The sequence below is a fragment of the Canis aureus genome, chromosome 9 (genome assembly GCF_053574225.1).
Source record: "Canis aureus isolate CA01 chromosome 9, VMU_Caureus_v.1.0, whole genome shotgun sequence".
Classification (NCBI taxonomy): domain Eukaryota; kingdom Metazoa; phylum Chordata; class Mammalia; order Carnivora; family Canidae; genus Canis; species Canis aureus.
Genome location: NC_135619.1, coordinates 70433236 through 70448360, shown reverse-complemented (window position 1 = coordinate 70448360; position 15125 = coordinate 70433236). Strand labels below are relative to the sequence as shown.

The window sequence follows — 15125 nt, the reverse complement described above, 5'->3', positions numbered from 1 at the left end:
GGGAGAGAGCCCTGGAGGGAGCTGTTGGTTCTCACTGGCGGCCCGTGGGAGCGCCCCGTGAGCTTCATATTCCGCAGGTACAGTGCACACTGCTCCGTGCAGGTCAGAAGGAGCGCACTTGGGTGTGTGCACCTGAGCGTGGGATCAGAGACCCTTGCACATCCTGGAGAGCCACTGCCGCTGCTGCTTTGCGCTCACCTCACCCTCCAGCCAGGGCAAGGGGATCAGATCCCCGGAGCGCCCCCCAGCCCAGCCCCTGCAAACCTCTGTTCCTTAAAGCAGGGATGCAGAGCCTGAGGCTGCTGCAGCACCAAAGCCAACCCACTGCCTGGTGGGGTGCAGATCGGACGTGCACAGGGGCTTCTATAGTTTTTAGCGGGTAAAAAGAAACAAAAAATGTTTTTTTTTTCAAAAAATGTTTTTAAGAAAAATTTTCAAAAAGGTTATTTTTTTTTTCAAAAAGGTTATTTTGTCGCATAGGAAAATGATGTGAAATACAAAGTTTAGGGTCCATAAGCAAGCGTTTATTGGAACAGAGCCACGCCCATTCCTTTAGGGTTGTCTATACTACAAGGAAAGAGCTCAGTGGTTGTGAGGGAAGGGAAGCCCCTTCCTCCATAAAACCATATATATAAATTATATATATTTAAATATATAATATAAAATTATATGTAATATATCATAATGATATATAATTGTAATCAATATAATTAAATATTAATATATATTATACATTAAAAGAGTATTTATTATAGGAAATATATTATTTAAAATTACTACAGATTCATGAATTATAAATTTGAATAATAAATGAAACATTAATACTTTCTAAATGAGTTATATTTGTTATATATAATATATATATTTTAAAGATTTTATTTATTTGAGAAAGAGAGAGAGAGCATAAATGGTGGAGGGAGAGGAACAGAAGGAGAGACAAAGTCTTAAGCAGGCTTCATGCCCAGCTGGGAGCCCCACACAGGACTCCTTCTCTCAGGAGGGAGCAGAAATCAAGAGTCGGTTGTCCAAGTGACTGAGCCACCTTGGCTTCCCTGTATATTTTTATATAAAACATAATATGTAATATATAAATACACAATATATATATATTTTATGCCTAACATATGTGTTATTCACATATATAAAATTTTTATATGTTATATTTAATTTATTATATTTTATTTTTAGTTTATTTTGCTACATTTTGTATATTGTATATATTAATCTTACATATAATTATATATCTGTATAAAATATATATTTTAATCAGAAAGGGAGACAGAACGTAAAGACTGCTAACTCTGGGAAACGAACTAGGGGTGGTAGAAGGGGAGGAGGGAAGGGGGTGGGAGTGAATGGGTGACGGGCACTGGGGGTTATTCTGTATGTTAGTAAATTGAACACCAATAAAAAATAAATTAAAAAATATATTTTATTATATTAAATATATAACATATAAGAATATGTAAATATGTAATACTTCACATATGTTTATTTTTTGTTGTTCCAAATTTTTATTTAAATTCTAGTTAGTGGGATCCCTGGGTGGCGCAGCGGTTTAGCGCCTGCCTTTGGCCCAGGGCGTGATCCTGGAGACCCGGGACCGAATCCCACGTCGGGCTCCCGGTGCATGGAGCCTGCTTCTCCCTCTGCCTATGTCTCTGCCTCTCTCTCTATCTCTGTGTGACTATCATAAATAAATAAAAATTTAAAAAAATAAATAAATAAATTCTAGTTAGTTAGCATATAGTGCAACATTGTTTCAGGAATAGAATTTAGTGATTTGTCACTTACATATAACACCCAGTGCTGTGTTATTCTGTATGTTGGTAAATTGAACACCAATAAAAAATAAATTTATTATAAAAACAAAACAAAACAAAACAAAACAAAAAACACCCAGTGCTCATCATAACAAGAGCCCACCTTAATACTCATCACCCATTTATACATCATTTATGTTTATATTCTTGATATTTTATATATTTTATAATATATTGTATCTATATTATATAAACAATAACATATAATACATTACACATATAATGTAGATCTATAAATAAATGTATATATACATTTATTTATAGATAAATATACTATATTTATACATGATATTTTTATGGGGGAAGGGACCCATGAAGGTAAAAGTGCCTGGGGCTCACAAGAGTCATAATGCAGTTTCGTGTGTGTGCAACATAATTTTAAGTGGTTACAGTATGGTCATCACATACTTTATTCAACGAATTCTCAATTGTTGGGCATTTGGGTTATTTCATATTTGTGGCTGAAATAAAGATAATAAGCTGAACAGTCTTTGCTCTAAGTTTCTGGATATCATCATGCTGATTTTTCTAGAGCTCTTCATGTTAACATACCTCGTCTTCTACAGGTATACATTTCCTGGGCTCCTGAAAGCATGAGGCACGTGATGCCTGCTGTGTGTAAAGAGAGGTTGGTCCTACTTGTAAAGTCTTTACACACGCATGACAAGTGAAAAGTCAGCCCTTCAATGGTGGGACTTTGGATGAATATGCTGCTGTTTCTTTCTATCGTTTTTTTTTTTTTTTTAATTTTCACAAATCATCAACACCAGCAATGTAAGATAATTAAGAAGAACTTAGATGTGAGCTTTGCTGCTTTGTTAAGATGCAGTTGGGATTGTGATGCTTCCCTGCACCCTGCCCTTCCCCAGAACTCTGTTTTCCTGTAGCTGTGTGTCTCCATGCATGCTTCACAGATGCTTGGCATCAGGTGTTATGTTTAAGACTTTAAGTCATTTTGAGTTAATGTTTGTTAATGACGTAAGATAGTCCAATTTCATTTTTCTGTGCATAGATGTATATACTTCAAAATTGCTAAGAGAATAGGTCTTAAGTGTTCACATAATAGAAAAGAAATAATAATTATATGACTTGATAGAGGTGTTAGCTAAAGCTGTGGTGGTAATCAGTTGCAATCTATAGATGTATCAAGTCAACACACTGTGAACCTTAAGCTTACACTATGTTACAAGCCAATCATGTCTCAGTGTGAAAAAGGACACTCGGTGGACTGGTGGTAGTCCTACTCCATCACAGTCTCTGGATCTGAGGCCCAAGAATCTACATTTAGAAGTCCTTTGCTCTAGGGACACCTGAGTGGCTCAGTGGTTGAGCGTTTGCCTTTGCCTCAGGGAGTGATCCTGAGGTTCCAGGATGGAGTCCCATATTGGGGTCCCCACAGAGATCCTGCTTCTCCCTCTGCCTATGTCTCTGCCTCTCTCTGTGTCTCTCATGAATAAATAAATAAAATCTTTAAAAAAAAGAAGTTCTTGGTTCTTCTTGTACATAGAAAATTGGAGAACTGCTGGCCTTTGGGACAATGCCTGCAGATCACTGGACTTTGAAGTACTTAAGACACTGGCCCCACCCACTTCTAGAGCCTATATCCTGTGTTTTCCTAACACTGGTCTTCATCCACCTCTCCTCCCCAGTCCTTCTTCCCCTGCTCATTTCCAGCAAGGAACCAAGGAGGAAACAATTGAGACTTTCTGCACACCCTTCATCCAGTTTCCCCCAGGGGTAAGTAACATCTTAACTAAGTTTAGTTCAATGATCAGAACCAAGAAATTGACAGTGGTACAATAGTCCTTTTTTTTTTAACAAATTTTTGCATGCAAACTCATTTATTTATTCTTGGTATTTCATTCTATGAAATTTTATCCCACCTACAGATCTGTGTACCCATTTTCAAAATCTGGATAGAGAACTACTCCATCACCCCAAAGAAACTCCTTTGTTCTATTACCATTATTAATTCACTTTATTTATTTTTTTTTAATTTTTTTTATTTATTTATGATAGTCACAGAGAGAGAGAGAGCGAGAGAGAGAGAGGCAGAGACACAGGCAGAGGGAGAAGCAGGCTCCATGCACCGGGAGCCCGATGTGGGATTCGATCCCGGGTCTCCAGGATCGCGCCCTGGGCCAAAGGCAGGCGCCAAACCGCTGCGCCACCCAGGGATCCCTATTAATTCACTTTAAAATATTCTTTTAGCTCAATAAATATTTCTTTAGCAAATTAATAAAATAATTAATTAATACAGAGAGAAAGCTTATTTCCTGGATCATTGGAAGACTTGATCTAGTGACCTCATAGCCTGAATGAGCAGTACCTAATGATAGAACACGTCTTTGAGGATGATACCAACCCAATAGTGGAGATCAGTGGTTGAACCAGGACAATCACCACCTCATACAACATACATAGTTCCCCAATGCCTGTTCTGAGTCAAATCAATTTAATTAACTAACAAAGGTAGTTGTTATGGCAACAATGTTACTAATCTACTTGAGCTAATATTCAGTATAATTGACCTGTTGCTAGGCAACAGCCAATAGGTTGGCCAATAGATGATGACATATTTCATCTGGTGCAGATGTTGCTAACCAGTTACAAATTAGGCTTCTGGTCAAGGAGAAGTTTCCCAGAGAACACCCTCAGTATATTGATAGGATATTTGTGAAGTATTGAAGTGATACTCATAAACACATACTGTTTTATAGACTGAAGTTCCAGCAAAATAGATATTATGAAAATTAAGACCAGTATGTGTATATCTAATATGGCTTATTTAAAATGATCTAGTTATTTTTGAATTTTAAAGGCCTGTTTGATATCTCTGGAAAAAATAGTCCTTTTATCTTTCTGTGTGAAGCTGAAATGTACACTTATAGAGATATATCTCACGTATGGGAAATAAATCAGTTTAGGCAGAATTGTTGAGCATAATGCAAACAGAACTATTTCACCCAGCAGTTCCACACCCTTGGAGAGACACCACCTCTACCTGGGGGCTCTCATTCAAGATGGGCCATACTTCACAGTTTAGTACCTTATGTGCTTTCTTTTGGAGCAACCAGTTGATTATTTCCTAGATTGCTAAGTAAGACACATTAACTTTCATCCTTTGCCTCCTTCAAGAAGTAAGTATAAGTGGTGTATTCAAATGAGCTCCAAAGGAAATACAAGAGTAAGAAATTTTTTGTAAACAACACATTGCCCTTTTACCTTTCTACCATATCCCACAAAGCTGTTGAAGTGGGCCCTCTTGCCTGCCAGATTGACCCCTGATCTAGAACCAGGGCTTTAACTCCAAGGTGAAGCTTTGTTTCTTAGTATGAAGGCCTGTGGGATTGAGAGGGACACACAGGCCTTGGATCTTGAAGATCGAGCCATGCCTATTTCTGAGGCTCTTAAGTTGTATGGCCATGAGTGAGTCACTTCTTCATCTGGGCTCTGGTGGGATCCAGGAAGCCTTTCTCAATCCTTGGGAACTAACTGCATGTTTCCAACGATACCTCTTGTGTCCCAGGTCACAGGGACTTAGTGGAAGAGTTTGGGAGGCATTCCCCTTAGCCCGTTCCTGTCCCCATCCTTCATAGGAAGGAGGACCAGGGAGGCCTGCCTGACCACTTGTGAGCATCAGTGAGCTTTCTTGAGGAAGGTCTGCATGGTAGTCATGCCCATCTTAATGCCAAGCAGTCACGAAATGAAAGATTTCGTGAGAGTTGTTCTCATAGATCTTTGCCTGGAGGATTTAAACTTCCTCTGATTCAGTAAGTGAGAAGTTGAGACAGTATTATAATTAAGTAACCAGAGGAGACTGGGGAGAAAGTAGAGGAAGAGTAATGAGAGTAAGAAGAGGAAGGGAGAGAAAGAGGGAGAAGGAGGAGAAAAAGAAGAGAGAGAGAGAGAAACTTTGTTATGTGTAAGGAGTATAATTCAGGAAATGCTGAGACATGTATCAAAGTCTCATCCTCTGTTAATGTATACTCAGGCTATTTGTCCAGTGTTTGATTTGATTATTTGGAAAAAAAATACACACACACACACACACACAGACACACACACACACGGTTTCTTTGCAGCAATTCAGTGCCATCAACTAAAAATTATTGCATAAGGGGAAGCTAATTTGGGAGGAGCAATTTTCTCAGAATTGATTGCAGAAACAGCCATACAATTATCTCCACAGAGCGCTTAGAACAGTGCTGGAAAGGGCCCTGCCGTCTGATTTACCCACCCCCCCCACCCCCCAGCCCCAACCAAACCTGCATTGTGGCTTCCTTTCCTGTATCCAGTGACTCCCAGAATGAGGCCTACTGAAGCTTTGCCTCCTGAAAATGTCCCTCCATTGGGGAATGCCCAAGGCCTGGAGTCTCGATTTCTTTCTTTTTGCCCTTCATATCTTCCTTGCTCTTCACAGACGAACTTCTGAAGCAGGCCCCTGGACAACGGAGACCCAATATCACACAGCCTGCCTTTGTGTAGAAGGAAGGAGCCTTTGGCCAAGCTCTCTGACTTCTCTGAACTCCGAGTGTTTGATGTTTCTGGTGGGAAATATTTGCGAGCATGCTTTGTGAAATGCTCTGCAAATAGACAGTAGTAGCAGTCATAGTAGAGCTAACTAGAAAAATATTCCAGCACGTTTTTCTTTGACTTGAACTTGAGAAATCAGGAGAGCATGTGCACCATGTTCCAAGCACTCAAATTTAGGCAAGATAAAATAATGGCTAGGAGCGTGGACTCTGGGTCCCAACTGCCAAGGTTCGAATGCCAGCCTAGCAAGTTACAGGCTGGGAGACCGTGGGCAAGATATTTTATTTCCCTCAACCTCCCTTTACTCTTATGCAAACTGAGGACCTTAGCGGTGCTTCCTTAAGAGTTAGCACAAGGATTCAGTGCTGCAATCTGAGTGAGGTGCCTGGACGTAGTTTCCATTCCAGAAATATTGTCTATTATTATTGCTAATACCATTAGGTTCTCCTGACAATAATTCCATGAGGTTGGCATCCTCCCCGTTTTCCCAGATGGAAGTGCAGGAAGTGAGACAGCTTGCCCAGTGTCGACCCCCGATAAGGGCGGGTGAGGGCTCGAACCAGGCTGCTTCCAAAGCCCACCCTCCATCCATGCAGCTTAATGAGGGTTTCAGCTTCACGCTTCTCTCCCCTTGATTAGGTGTTAAATATTTACCATCTTGCCTTTCTTCCTCTCTATCCTCTTTAAAAACGGTTTAATTAAAATCATTCGTTGAGCTCATGATAAAAATATGTAAATGTGATGATTTTTGTGAAATGAATCTTTTGTTTCCCTTTCATTCCCACAGGACTGTGGATGAGAGAGGATAGATAGCTGGGGCCTCCGATGAATTTGCACAAGCGTTTGATAATACGTCGTGTAACCGATTTCAAGGTCTGGTGGCCACAGGACCCAGCAATTCATGTATGTGAAGCACAACCAAATTCATAGACAGGGATGGGGTGTAGGGAGAATGTTTCCTTAGTATTCCTGGGAAAACCAAGTGAAATGAGTCTGAATAGGCAAAGCTGAGAGGAAATCCATTTTTTACTTCTCTACTTCTGTCCGGTTGGCCCTCTTTCACCCTCTGGGCTGGCTCCCAGCTCACCTAGCAGCAGACAACCGGGATGGTGTTTGCTGCCTTTTTCTCTGAGCCTCCAGCTACTATCTTCCCCATGGTCCTACCTGGTGGGAGTCCTCAGTATAACCCAATGTCCTGTTGTTTTCTGAGCACCTCTCTACCACCTGGGGGTTCAAGTCCTTGCATCCAACATATATCTGCTCATTGAGAGTCAGTGAGCCAGGCAGTGTGCTGGGTGAGTGCCCTCTTACTTATACTTTCAAGAAATCTACAAATGGTCATGTTGACTCCAGAGATGGTAGCCTAATTTGTCTGGTTTGGAGCCTTTTTTTTTTTTTTTCTAATGGTCTGCTTGCTGGTCCCTGGTATTAGGTCAGGTTGTCATTACAAACAACCCCCCACATCTCAATGGGTCAGCACAGGGAATTTTATTTCTTATTCAGAGATTAGGAATGGGGATTAGGCAATGTTAGGGGGTGGGGAGTGATGCTTAGCTACTTAGTGGCTTTGGGGCCAAGACATTTCCCACCTTGTGACTCATCCTTCCTCCAATTCTCTTTGTTAACAAGGACCTTGTTAGGGGATTTGACAGGGTAGGAGGTGGTGACAAGTTCCATCCACATTCCATAGCTCAGTTCCATGTGGCTGCTCCATGAAAGATCCTGGGGAATGGAGTCCAGCCCTGTGCCCAGGAAGAAGGGAGCATATGAGCTATTAGTAAGTCCCACGTGTGTATTTTTGTATTCCTTTACAGTGTGAAATCTTTAAGGACAAGGGCTTTGACATTCCGTGTGCTGAGCCCTTGCTCAGGGCCTGGTGCTGTTATGTAAATGGTAAATATGACCTGGGGAAAAAAAATAAATGAGCAAATACAAGAATGAACAACTTATAACCGTAATGTAATGGTCAATGACTAAGTTCATCGAAACTATTAATACCACTGCTGAACTTCCACCATGCTTTTTTCTACATGCTGTGTTGGGATAGGCAGAAGGAGAGTGACACATAACCTGGATGTTTCAGACTTCTTCTCGAAGCCTATGATATTTCTATGGGAGTTTCTCTCATCTCAGACAAAGGTTTGGGAGTGGGAGGCTCAGCTCCTGTGGGTGATTTTCTCACTGTGGTCTCATTTCATCCAACTCACCCCAGTTCCCCTCAACTCTGCCCAGGATTGGTTTCCTGACCTGGTCACAGAGTGGATGACCCAAAGCCATATCCCACACTACCATCTATCAACAGCTTCTAGTAAATCTCTAGACTCAGACCTTTGACCATTGTCCTGGATATAGAAACAAGCTTTTTTTTTTTTTAAAAAAATAATTTATTAAACCCCTTCTTACCTCAAAAAATACACACATTCAAGACCATTGTTTCCTTTAGAGACAAAATGTCTACTTAGAACATCAAGGATGAGTCTTCTGTTCTTTGTGCTCTCTTTCCTCTCTGTGAATGTGTTATTGATTCAGTGGTGGGCAATGCAGGGCAGTGGAATTCATAAGCATTAACACCACACTACTTTGATTACTGAAAAGACTGCTGCTTTTACTATAATTCTATTAAAACAAAGGTTGAAAAACAGCCTTATACCTTCTGTGTTCCACTCACTCCCCTTTCTCACCCCCAGATCCCACAACACAGGGTCCCAAGGAAATCCCAAAGGAATCCTATGATGGTTAATTTTATGTGTCAAGTTGGCTGGCTCATGGTGCCCAGATATTTGATCAGACTCTATTTTGGGTGTTTCTATGAAAACATTTTTAGGTGAGATTAACATTTACATGGATAGACTTTGAGTAAAACAGAATATCTTCCATCATGTGAGTGGGACAGGCCTTATTAGAAAATACACTGAAATCCCCCTCAAAGATGAATTGGGGAGAATCTCCAGTCTTCAGAGTCAAGACGATAGCACCAGCTCTTTCCTGGGTGTCCAACCTGCTGGACTGCCCTGCAAAATTTGGATTTGCTAGCTCCCATAATCCCATTAGTCAGTTCCTTAAAATCTTAGTCTCTCTCTCTATGCATATGTGTGTGTATGTATATGCATATGCATATACTTATCTGCCTATACAACTATATAACTACATATAACTATATAACTATATAACAACTATATAACTATATAACTATATAACTATATAACTATATATATATATATATATATATATATATATATATATAAAACACACACACACACACACACACACAAACATCTGGCAAAATGTTAACTCCAGATACCCCCTTTTTCCCAACGAGGAGATCCAAATAAAAGATTTCAGTAAACTTGGGGCAGCCCCAGTGGCCCATCAGTTTAGCACCGCCTCCAGCCCTGGGTGTGATCCTGGAGACGGGAGATCGAGTCCCGCGTTGGGCTCCCTGCATGGAGCCTGCTTCTCCCTCTGCCTGTGTCTCTGCCTCTCTCTCTCTCTCTGTATCTGTCATGAATAAATAAAACAAAATTTAAAAAAAGAGATTTCAGTAAACTTGAAAATATAATTTTTTTGGAATAAAGATGAAATAGTCAAATGTGTACTTATATTTATTTCATTAATTGGTTTACACATGCATATCTGAAATACCTGAAAAACACAGCATTTTCATTAATATTGTGAATTAAATAAATCTTAAAAATAAATTAAATGTAGACTACTTGAAGCTTACCAATTACTTTATCAATTTGCATGCAGGTTTTTTTTTTTTGTTTTAATTTGTTTGTTTTGAATTTTATAAAATCAAGAATTTTTTAAAAGGTATCACATAAGTAGTATTTACTTTAGTAGTTCAGCTCAAGAATTATCTCCTTTAGAATTCTTAAAGAAAATGAGTATTTTGAAAATTTTAAGAATTCCTCTCTACTCCCCCTGATTTTAAGACACAACAACTTTTTAGATAATGAAAGCAATCATTTAAAAAACTTGAGAATTCCTGATTTCTACTTATGCTCTGAAAATGATTTTCAAAAAGAGAAACTTTCATATCCTACAATAATTGTACTTAAAAACACCTCTTCCGCCTCAGAAAATTCATAGAGACTCTAAAAGATACCTGACCGCACTGTTAAGAAGCAAAAAGTAAAGAAAGAACCCCATTGGGATAGTCATGTGAGGTTAAAACATGGGCAAAGTACCTAAAAATTGGCTGAAACTAAGTTTGTTTGTTTTTGCTCTGCACTGAATAATTGAGAAATTTTTCCAGATACCTAAAAATCCCTATAGAGAGCAATTCCTTCTTTTCTGAAAGTCACTTCTGGAAAAAAATACACCATTTTCTACTCAGACTATAGGAGTGGCCAGAGAATTTTCTGGCCAGAAGTTTGGTGGGTTGCCTAACCTTACTTCGGGGCCACTTCAGAACATTGTCCTTCCTCCTCCCACTGATCTTCCCAATCCACTGACTCCAGTGTAATAGACACACAGGAGCAAGAATTTAGAACAAATGCTTTAGAGATGACATACTCTCTACAGAGCAGTGCTGCCCGATAGATATATAACATGAGATATATATGCAATTATAAGTTATCTGGTAGCACTTTAGAAAGGTAAAAGGAACAGGTGAAATTAACTTTAATCATGTATTTAACACAAAAAATTATCATTTTAACATGCAATCAAAATAAAAAGCACTCATAAAATATTCCACATTCACTTTTTCCTAATAAACCTCAGAAATCTGGTGTGGATTTTATGGGCACAGCACATCTCAGTTTGAACCCAACATATTTCAATGGTCAGCAAGTGCTTGTGGTTAGCAGCTGCCATATTGGAGAGTACAGTTCTAGGTACCAGGCTATCTTTTCCCATATCTAAATATCTACCTAAATATATACTCTACATAAATCTAGGTATAAATATAGTTTTTTTTTTCTCCTCAGCACAGAGGAACCAAAATTTTAAAATTTGCGTAGTGATCGAGTACATACCTTTAAGGGGTGATTTGGGGCTGTCGAGCATTTACTTACTTAATTCCAGGCTGTTCTGTTCCACATACCATAGTGTCATTTCAGAAGTAGATACTTCCTCAATTGGGATCCTACTCTTGACGTTTGCTCTGCCAGTGGCCTAGAGCAAGCTCATCTCAGACTCTCCACCTCTGTGATTCAGATCATTCCTTTTCTATGGCTGCCCCTGGCTCAAGGGACAAGGTTTGCAGAGAGCTCAGGTGTTAGAGTCTGTCATGCTACCGTCTCTTCAAGTCTTTAAGCTTTCAATCAAAGAGAAAAAAATTACTCGATAGAATTGAAATTTCACTTATTAGATATTTGGGAGGAAATACTACTTCTCTTGTTATTGACTATCTTTTTTATTATTTATTTATTTATTTATTTATTTACTTATTTTAAGATTTTTATTTATTTATTCATGAGAGACACACACACACACACGCAGAGAGAAGCAGAAAGATAGGCAGAGGGAGAAGCAGGCTCCATGCAGGGAGCCTGACGTGAGACTCGATCTCAGGACTCCAGGATCATGCCCTGGGCCGAAGGCAGGCGCTAAACTGTTGAGCCATCCAGGGATCCCCCTTTTTTTTTTCTTTAAAGGATGTTATTTATTTATTGCAGGACTCAATCTCAGGACCCCGGGATCATGCCCTGAACCAAAGGCAGACACTCCACCACTGAGCCATCCAGGTGCCCCTCTATTGACTATCTTAAAAAATAATTAGTAACAATAATAAAACTAACATTTTTTGAAAGCCCTCTCCACACTTTAATGGTTTCAATATACTTTTAAAAATATGATGCTTTATTTAATCTACACAACAACGCCACCAGGGTGAAAATACCTGTTTTACAGGTGATGAAACGGGACTCGAATGAAGTCCTTTGTTCAAGAACACAGAACTGGTAAGAGATAAACATGGAATTATACACAAGATTTTCTCTTCAGGTTCAGGTTGGAACATCTGGTTCTAAGGACCTTGATTTTGCACTGTTTAGAGAAATTCTTTCAAGCAGCATTACTGAACTTTTATGTGGTGGGACATGTGGCCCTGAAGTGAAAATAATCATGTCTGAGTTCTGGCCCTCCTCTTACCACTTACTCTGTGGCTTTGAGAAAATCACATATTTGACTTCTTCCCGTTCTGAAAAATGGAATAATAAAGCCTACTTCACATGGGGATTCAGGAAGCTTGGGCGTCAAAGTATGCCACAGCATTAATTAACACCATGGAAAACAGAAGTAACTTAATTGTTAATGAATAGTGGGGGTAACTTAAATAAAGTAGAAATATGTTGCATGTTATGGCCCAATGATTAGATACTATATAGCCATTAAAAGTCAAGTTTTTGAAAAATATTAAATGTCTAGACTCTGGATGCAATGCTTAGTAAAATTCTTTCAAAAGTATAAAAAACAATACCTACCATATAATCTTAATTTGGTAATTCACAGAAGCACACATAAACACTTAGAAAAAAAAAAAACCCAAAAAACAATCCTTCCAGGAATTACAGTTATTGTGGTTATTTTGGGGCATGTAAATTACAAGTGTGTGTGTGTTTTTTTTAATTGAGTGCACTTCTATATGTTCCAAATTTTCTATAATGATCAGATATTAATTTCTTTTTCTTAATAAGAAAAAATGTATTTTTAAGTGGCACCTCTAGTTCCCAGGAAAAGTTCACTTTTAATGAAGACCATTTGATTCATCAAATAAAGTTTTCTACCTCCTACACTTAATGAACTATTTTAAGTCTCCTCTTCCCTTAGACACCTACTGTTTCTATTAATTCTAATACACTATCAGCTCTCATTATAACACCCCTGAGGGACTGTAGGAACAAGTGCATTTTCCAACAGGCATAAAGTGAGGTCATGGGGAAAATAAGGAAAATTGGTGACTTTCTAGTTCCCTGGTGACCTAAGTGTTTTTTCCTAAGTAGGTAAGTTCCTGTGTATATATCATAACAGTCTCAGATGAAGTTCATCTTTTACGTAATAATGATTTCCTGCTTTAAGTGAGAAATGCCATTGCTTTCCAAAGGAGGTATTCTGCGGGGGGGGGGGTGGGGGGGTAGGATTTAAATGCCTAACAGAACCTAAAGGCACTCTAAAGGGGTGTGAATTGCAAATGTGTTTGTATAGAAAGAAACTGGAGGTTGCAAAAGGGAATCCTGGAAGAGGTGGGTTTGGATCTTTGCTGCTCCTGCCCCTGTCAAACACTGAGCTAGTTGCTGAACATTCTAGAGGCCCCCGTCTGCAAAAAGGTGCTTGGATTCTCCTCTCCAAATATGTAGATGAAATGGGACATCTGCTAACACTCTGTATATTAGTGAGGGTGCTACATAGATTAGAACCTTTGCTCCCCAGATGCTTGTCCCTGACTTCTAAGACTGTTGGGCTGCTCTGCCCCAGGTTCTCCAAAAAAAGCTAATATGACATTGCTCAGATTTGAACAAATCATGGTTTCTGGGTGCCTGTAGAGAGACAGGAGTAGAGCAGAAAAATATTGTCAAGTCAAGGAAAATGACAGAGGGAAGCAAGAGTATGGAGTTGGAGATTCACTGTGACTTGACTGTTTTTCCTGCATGTGACCTTTGTGTGTATGTGTCTGCATGCTTCTATTTGAGTGGATGACGGAGCTGAGAAAAGAGAAAAAAAAAAAAAATATATATATATATTCCTAGACATGATGGCTGCTGTGCTTCTCTCAAACAATCTACTCAGAAGGAGGCATGAGATAGGGGATGCACACTGGATTTCATGTCAGCACGACCAGGTCCGAGGTCTATCTTTTCCATGCACGAGCCGGGGCACCTCTATCAAGATCCTTCCACTCTCCAGACCTCAGATGCTTTCTTGGAGAGGAGGGAAAAGACAGTCTTTCTCACAAAATTATGACAGAAAAACAGAGAGTGGGTACAACTGCACAAACGCAATGAGAAATGATTATTACACTCTAGTTATTAGACTCCATTGACCTGATACAGCCAAAGATAACATTACCTAGATGTTCTTTGAATGCAAACTAGAGCTTAAACAGTGCCCTTCCATCTGCTTTCTAATTTATGGTCAGAGGTAGAATTGCTCATGGTGATAGAATATAAAACTGTGGAATGGCTCAGCCTTGAAATCTTATCTGAGAGTCCCAGGGGCTTGTCTCTCGGGTCCTCCCTACTTCTTGCCAGATACACGGTAGATGGAACAGCAAGTTCAGATCCGACTTTCCCTTCAACTTTTTTTCTTAGACACTTGGTCCTCCACTGCAAATGCCTAGAGGAAGATTTATCAGAGAACTGAGAAATTCTCTTCGTGTCTTAAGAAAGTTTTTTGTTGTTGTTGTTAGAGGGGGTACTTTATAGGCCAACATGAAATCCAAAAAAGGGATAAGAAAAAAAAAAGTCCTTTTATGAAAGCTATCCATCAAATGTCAAGGATAATAATCAATTTTCTGTCACGATGAACTGATAAAAGCTTTCAGTAATAATGTCATGGAGGGTGGGGGGATTTGTGTTGGAACTCGAAACGCATAGCCCTGATATCAAACGAATTCATAAAAGCTCAGTGCCGCTGTAGCCCTTGGAGGCATGACAAAATACAATTTCTCATCCACAGGATATGGAATAATTCCTCTTTTTTATTTTTATACTGAGAGAAGCAAAAGGAGATCTGAATTTAAAAAAAAATATTACACAATCCTGCTTTTGCAGGTGAACATTAGTGATCATTTTGGCCGCTGATATCAGAAAACGTTCTGGT

General features: G+C 39.3%; 1 long non-coding RNA gene across 2 annotated transcripts; it reads left to right on the top strand.

Moving 5' to 3' along the window:
• The first annotated feature begins 4442 nt into the window (after window positions 1-4442).
• Window positions 4443-8286, top strand: LOC144320205 (uncharacterized). Of its 2 annotated transcripts, none has more exons than XR_013385762.1 (3): window positions 4443-4585; window positions 7147-7262; window positions 8174-8286. It is a non-coding gene; the product is annotated as an uncharacterized LOC144320205 (long non-coding RNA). The 2 variants fall into 2 exon arrangements; XR_013385763.1 differs by lacking the exon at window positions 4443-4585 and adding an exon at window positions 4600-4963.
• Window positions 8287-15125: the final 6839 nt, after the last annotated feature.